The following is a 7890-nucleotide window of genomic DNA, read 5'->3' on the forward strand; positions in this document are numbered from 1 at the left end:
TCACCCTATGACCCCCTTTGACCCATATCAACAATTCTAATATATTGCTAGGGGTCCTAGGACCCCTAAGGACATATGTCATCATTTAATGAGTCAAAGGGGGTCATAGGTCACCTTATGACCCCCTTTGACCCATATGAACAATTCTAAAATGTCCCTAGGGGTCCTAGGACCCCTAGGGACATATGTCATCATTTAATGAGTCAAAGGGGGTCATAGGGTGAACTTATGACCCCCTTTGACCCATATGAACAATTCTAATATGTCACTAGGCATCCTAGGACCCCTAGGGAAATATGTCATCATTTAATGGGTGACCCATATGAACAATTCTAATATGAACCTAGGGGTCTGAGGACCCCTAGGGACATATGACATCATTTAATGGGTCAAAGGGGGTCATAGGTTACCCTATGACCCCCTTTGACCCATATGAACAATTTTAATACATCCCTAGGGACCCCTAGGGACATATGTTATCATTTAATGGGTCAAAAGGGGTCATATGTCACCCTATGACCCCCTTTGACCCATATTAACTATTCTAATATGTCCTTACGCGTCCTAGGACCCTTAGAGACATATGTCGTTATTTAATAGATCAACAGCAATCATAGGTCACCTTATGACACCCTTTAACCCATATGAACAATTCTAATATGTCCCTAGGGGTCATAGGACCCTTAGGGACATATGTCATCATTTAATGGGTCAAAATGGGTCATAGCTCACCCTATGACCCCGTTTGACCCATGTGAACAATTCTAATATGTCCCTAGGGGTAGGTCATATGTCATCATTTAATGGGTCAAAGGGAGTCATAGGTCACCCTATGAGCCCCTTTGACCCATATGAACAATTCTAATACACCCCTAAGGGTCCTAGGACCCTTAGGGACATATGTCGTTATTTAATATAGGTCACCCTATGACCCTCTTTGACCCATATTAACCATTATAATATGTCATCATTTAATGGGTCAAACAGGATCATAGGTCACCCTATGACCACCTTTGACCCATATGAACAATTCTAATATGTCCCTTTCATTTAATGGTTCAAAGTGGGTCATAGGTCACCCTATGACCTGCTTTGAACCATATGAACAATTCTAATACATCCCTAGGGGTCCTAGGACCCCTAGGGACATATGTCTTCATTTAGTGGGTCAAAGAAGGTCATCGGGTGAACCTATGACCCCCTTTGACCAATATGAACAATTCTAATATATCGTTAAGGATTCTAGGACTCCTAGAGACATATGTCATCATTTAATGGGTCAAAAGGGGTCATAGGTCACCCTATGACCCCCTTTGACCCATATGAACAATTCTAATATGTCCCTATAGATTCTAGGACCCCTAGGGACATATGTTGTCATTTAATGGGTCAAAAGGGGTCATAGGTCACCCTATGACCCTCTTTGACCCACTAAATGACAACATATGTCCCTAGGGGTGACCCCCTTTGACCCATATGAACAATTCTAATATGTCCCTAGAGGACTTAGGACCCCTAGGGACATATGTCATTTAATGGGTCAAAGGGGACCATAGGTCACCCTATGGCCCCCTTTGACCTATATGAACAATTATAATATGTTCATAAGGGTCTTAGGACCCCTAGGGACATATGTCAGTATTTAATGGGTCAATTGAGGTCATAGGTCACCCTATGGTCCCCTTTGACCCATATGAACAATTTTATTACGTCTCTAGTGGTCCTAGAACCTCTAGTGACATATGTCATCATTTAATGGGTCAAAGGGGGTTATAGGTAACCCTATGGCCCCCTTTGACCCATATGAACAATTCTAATTTGTCCCTAGGGGTCCTAGGACCCCTAGGGACATATGTTGTCATTTAATGGATAAAAGGAGGTCATAGGGAGAACCTATGACCCCCTTTGACCAATATGAACAATTCTAATATGTCCATAGGGGTCCTAGGACCCCTAGGGACATATGTCATTATTTAATGGGTCAAAGGGGATCATTGGTCACCCTATGACCCCCTTTGTGCCATATGAACAATTCTAATATGTCCCTAGGGGTCCTTGGACCCCTAAGGACATATGTCATCATTTAATGGGTCAAAGGGGTCATAGGGTGACTTATGACCCCCTTTGACCCATATTAACCATTCTAATATGTCCCTAGGGATCTTAGGACCCCCAGAGACATATGTCATCATTTAATGGGTTAAAGGGGGTCATAGGTCACCCTATGACCCCCTTTGACCCGTATGAACAATTCTAATATGTTCCTAGGGGTTCTAGGACCCTTAGAGACATATGTCATCATTTAATGGATCAAAGGGGGTCATAGGGTGAACCTATGACCCCCTTTGACCCATATGAACAATTCTAATATTTCCTTAGGGGTCTTAAATGAATCAAAGGGGGTCATAGGGTGACCTATGACCCCCTTTGATCCATTAAATGATGACATATGTTTCTAGGGGTCTTAGGACCCCTAGGGACATATTAGAATTGTTCATATGGGTCAAAGGGGGTCATAGGTTTACCTATGACCTCCTTCGACCCATTAAATGATGACATATGTCCCTAGGGGTCGTAGGACCCCTAAGGACATAGTAGAATTGTTCATATGGGTCAAAGGGGGTCATAGGTTTACCTATCACCCTCTTTGACCCATTACATGATGGCATATGTCCCTAAGACCCCTAGGGACATATGAGAATCGCTCTTATGGGTCATAGGGGTTCATAGGTTGACCTATGACCCCTTCGACACATTACATGATGACATATGTCCCTAGAGGTCCTAGGACCCCTAGGGACATATTTCATTCTTATGGGACAAAGGGCTTTGACCCATTAAATATATTAAAATTGTTAATATGGGTCAAAAGGGGTCATAGGTCACCCTATGACCACCCACGACCCATTAAATGATGGCATATGTCCCTAGGGTTCCTAAGACCCCTAGGGACATATTAGAATTGTTCATGTAGGTCAAAGGGTGTCATAAGTTGACATATCACCCCTTTTGACCTATTACATGACAACATATGTCACTAGGACCCCTAGGGACATATGAGAATCACTCTTATTATACATATTAATATGTATGTTATCAATATATATATAATAACGTAATATTTTTATTAAATATAATAGCATAATATATATATATGTGTGTGTGTGTGTGTGTGTGTGTGTGTGTGTGTGTGTGTGTGTGTGTGTGTGTGTGTTATTAATATATATTATTATATTAATATGTATGTTATTAAGATATATGTATATTATTAATATATGAGTCAAAGGGGGTCATAGGTTGACCTATGACCTCTTTCGACCCATAAGAACGATTCTAATATGTCTCTAGGGGTCCTAGGACCCCTAGGGACATATGTAGTCATATAATGGGTCAAAGGGGGTCATAGGTCAACCTATGACCCCCTTCAACCCATAAGAACGATTCTAATATGTCTTTAGGGGTTCTAGGACCCTTAGGGACATATGTCATCATTTAATGGGTCAAATGGGGTCATAGGTCAACCTATGACCCCCTTTGACTCATATATATTAATAATATACATATATATTAATAACATACATATTAATATAATAATATATAATACATATTATATATATATATAACGTTATTATATATAGTAAAAATAATAATAATATAAATTATATTTATAGATTATAATAAGAATAACGCAATATATTATTATATATTAATAGATTATATCTTATATCTTTACATTACACTAGTATATATATATAATATATTAAAATACATCTTTACATAGTAATATAACTGAAATAATTTATAAATCATAAGCTATAACTCTTAAATTCGATTTTCCTTCCAAAATGGGTTGGGATTTCAAAATTTTCAGCAAAATTCATTGAGCCATATCAGATATCCAATTGGAAATTGGATATCTGATTAGGCTTGGTATTTACCAACCCTTCCTGGTCAACCCAAAATATGTGTTTTAAGAGGGTTTTAGTGATACTCAGACTTCGGGTAGCCATCTGAAAATGTTATTTTAATCGAAATTAAATGAAACAAAAAAGTTCTTTAATATCACTCTTGAGATTCCATCAATATATTTTCTATCAAATTCTAAGTTCGATAAGTATTTATTAGTTAATTATCAATGAAGATTATTGTAAAGTGCTAATTGACATACTAATTGAAAAATAGCTATAACTTTCAAATAGTATAACATTTTTTAAATCTAAATGTTGCATCACATTCTATGCTTCACCTAGTATAGGAAAAAAAAATTAAATTTAGTAAAATTTTCTATTAGTTAAGGTGGTCAGACACGGGACTTTTTTTTTCCAAAAAATTTTTGGTAAAAAATTCATATTTAATTATTTATTTGGAATAAAAATACCAAAAAATATGTGTCACATCCGAGAATGAGTCTAATTTTCATATCTATAATTATATTAAAAAATATTATCATTTGATTTTGATTAAGATGGTCAGACATACACCTACTTTTTATTTTTGCCCTAAAATTTTTGTAGTACAGCATTAAAATTCAAACTTTTGAGCAATCAATTATTTTTTTTCTCCTAATAAGGCCTAGTATTTTAGAAACTAAATTCAATTTCCTACAAATTATTTTCTTACAATTTTTTGATATAAAGTTCATAACCACTTTAAAATTATGTGTCAAGTTGACATAACCCTGATTTGTTGGTTTTTCACTACCACTTAAGGCCATAGTTTGGTTGACCATGATCCTACACATACCCTTATATAGACAAGGATTGTAACAAGCTCCAAACTTGGGAGAGAAAAGGAGACTTTTCTTTTTAATGATAAAGCATAAAACACAGTTACATAAGGGGGAAAATATCATCATCAATAACTTCACAAGACACTTATTCTAAACACACAGTTGGTATTTTACATGTTTTGAAAGTAGTTTCATAATTTTTCATGTAGGTATATCCATATTGGATGAACAAAAAAAATTAGATATCTCATTTATATAGCTGCATCTCACTTTTTCTCTCTAAAATATCTTCATCATTTGTTGGTCTATTGTCTTTGTCCATCTCCATTATAACTGAAAGATTTAACAAATGTATAGTGCAGGCGTCAATGCCACCATTTATTACAACCATAAGAATTCAAAATAAATTTTCTATCAATTTATTGTATGCAATGGGTGAAATTTTTTTAAAATGGCTACAATTTATGATCTATTGATTCAAAATCATCAGAGGGTCTTGATTTGTTCTACATGGTGAGTCATTGTTCAAGAAGTGATGAGGTAGCTAAATCAATCAGATGAATCCAACTATAAATCTACATGCACCTTTTGGATCTCTATCTGGCACTTTGAAAACCCATGGACATGTGTCATGTTGTCACATTCCCACTTTCATTAAAAATCTTTCAACTTTGTTATGCAAGAATGTGATAGCCATAGATTTTATTTTGATCCTACAATGTCTGATCTTGAGTACAACATTGAGGCTTTGGGACATGTGTCGATGAGTTAATTTATTGCATTTGTTAAAAATATTGCATGTTTAGGATGCGATAAAGTGACAACCCTAGATCCTTCCTCAATTTGATAGCGAGGGATTTATATATATTTTTAGCATTCTTTTGTGTTAGATTGGACTCCACCATGACACACATCATTTAGTCGCATTATCGCTTCCACAAAAGACCTTGCATGTTCATTTTCTCAGAATGTGGCAACCTTTGATGTTCATAGATCTTATGGCTGAAAATCATTGGCCTTTTACTCTACAATGTAACACACCATAGACGCATGTCAAATGGTTGCATTTTAGCTTTAGATAAAATTTTGGCACATTCATTATCTAAGAATATGGCAACCATCAATCTAATTTCATTTGATAGTTGGAAACAAGGTGATGTAATTTAGTTGATGCAAGTATGAATGCCCCCATAGCACACATGTCAAATAGTCACTTTTTTATATTTGGTATGCACTTTGAAACTTCATCATGCAAGTAAGTGACAATCATAGATCTATTTTGATCCAATAGTTGAGACTAAAATGACCCTTACTCTTGCACCCGACTCCACATGGAGACACATCAATCCATCACATTCTCACTTTAGGTAAAGAGCTAGCACCTCCATTTTGAAAAAAATGTTAGCCAATAATTTTATCATATCTAATAGCTACTAAGAATTTGGTGTAAATTGAAAGATCTAGGACACGTGGCATACAATCACATTCTCATTTTTATTAACAAATGCACACTTTATTAAAGTGAGAAAGAAACAACCATAGATTTTCCAAGATCTAAAAATTAGGAATGAGGTAATTATGTAGGTTCATTTTTCCTAGTAAGGTAAATAGTCATCCAATTGAGGTGTGCCACATGGAAATGATCAAGCATTTTGAACTAGGGATTTCTTTTGAAAATTCAAAATGAATTGAAAGGTTCTAACAATATCAATTTCTAAACCTAGGATTATTTATGTAGCTTTGAGTAAAACCTAACCCTAAAAACATGGCTAACAGGTAGGAGAAGAAAAGGGATTTATAAGAAAGGTTTCAATACTAGTAGGAAATGGAGGAGGATATATAAGTGAGTTGGATGAAAGAGGGATGATAGTTATGGGTGATGGAAGTGGAATGATGGGTGTGGGAGATGGAAACATTTTTGCACTAGCAACTTCACATGATGTAATTAGATGACATGACTCATCAACTTAACTTGGACATGGATATTCAATTGCCTTCTTTGTTAAACTCCTTAGAGACTAGGTGTTCCTTCTAAAACAATTAAGAAACAACATTCAAATAACTTTGTATTGTTAGCATCATAGAAAAAAAGAAACAATATTTCAAAGCCAATGTATTATTATACTTTGAAGAATATTTGAAATTTTTTTCCTTAGGTGTTCTGCTCCTAGCCTTGCACCTATAGAAGAATGAGTACTCTATGGAGTTCTCATATCATTTATTGCACCCTACATTTCATATTGTTCACATATCAATATAGAGTGTTTTATAAATCAAAACATATTTTCTTTTATAATATTTAGATGATTAAATAATAACATGTCAAATCTCAAACAAAAAAACCTATGTCTCCTCTTCACCAAAGACCTTTCGCATCAAATCATCTATGAGCATGTAATCCCTTCCTCTAGATGCATAATAGGTCTTCCCACAATGTACACATGGATGATATGAAAATCCATCTTGAGTTGCCTCACTATCCACCCCATCACATATGCGTTGGAAACTGAAACACATATATTGTTCCAACCCTAAAGATTGTAATGGTGTACGTGATGATGATGCAAGTGGCACAAGCAGGGACAACACTAGTGGTGCAAGTGATGATGATGGAGTCATTATAGGATGCAATGATCTTAAAGGAGCATCTAATGATGGTTAAGGTGTTGTAGGTATAGTAATACCAACTAATTGTAAGCCATGTTGAATGATGACATCTGTCAATGATGTTGTTGGATGAAGTGTCTGGAAATCAAACAACTCATTTAAAATTTTTGGGACCACAACATAAGACATAGATTTCTATGTTGTGTGTATCAGCTCTTATTTTGATACCATCTTATGGGTCCTAGGTCTATCATGTGTTGAGCCTCTCTCTACCCTAAAAGTCATGGATGTCAAAGTAATTTGGCTTCTTTTCAAGGATGAACTCGGAGTATAGATTTCTCAAAATATATAGAGGCGCCTTATAATTATTGCATGGTGGTAGGTCAAATACCATATACCACCTATCCTAAAAATATGACCTCATCCTAGCATGAGTGCACCAATGAATAGGAAAAAATTAGGTTGTGTCCATTAAGGAGTTTCCAAAATTAGGATCAATGAAAAGAGAATATATAGTATATTTATTTATGTCCTTATCTTTCACTTGTTAATAT

Source organism: Cupressus sempervirens, chromosome 7 (assembly GCF_028749045.1).
Source record: "Cupressus sempervirens isolate cs-2001-9-10 chromosome 7, ASM2874904v1, whole genome shotgun sequence".
Taxonomy (NCBI): domain Eukaryota; kingdom Viridiplantae; phylum Streptophyta; class Pinopsida; order Cupressales; family Cupressaceae; genus Cupressus; species Cupressus sempervirens.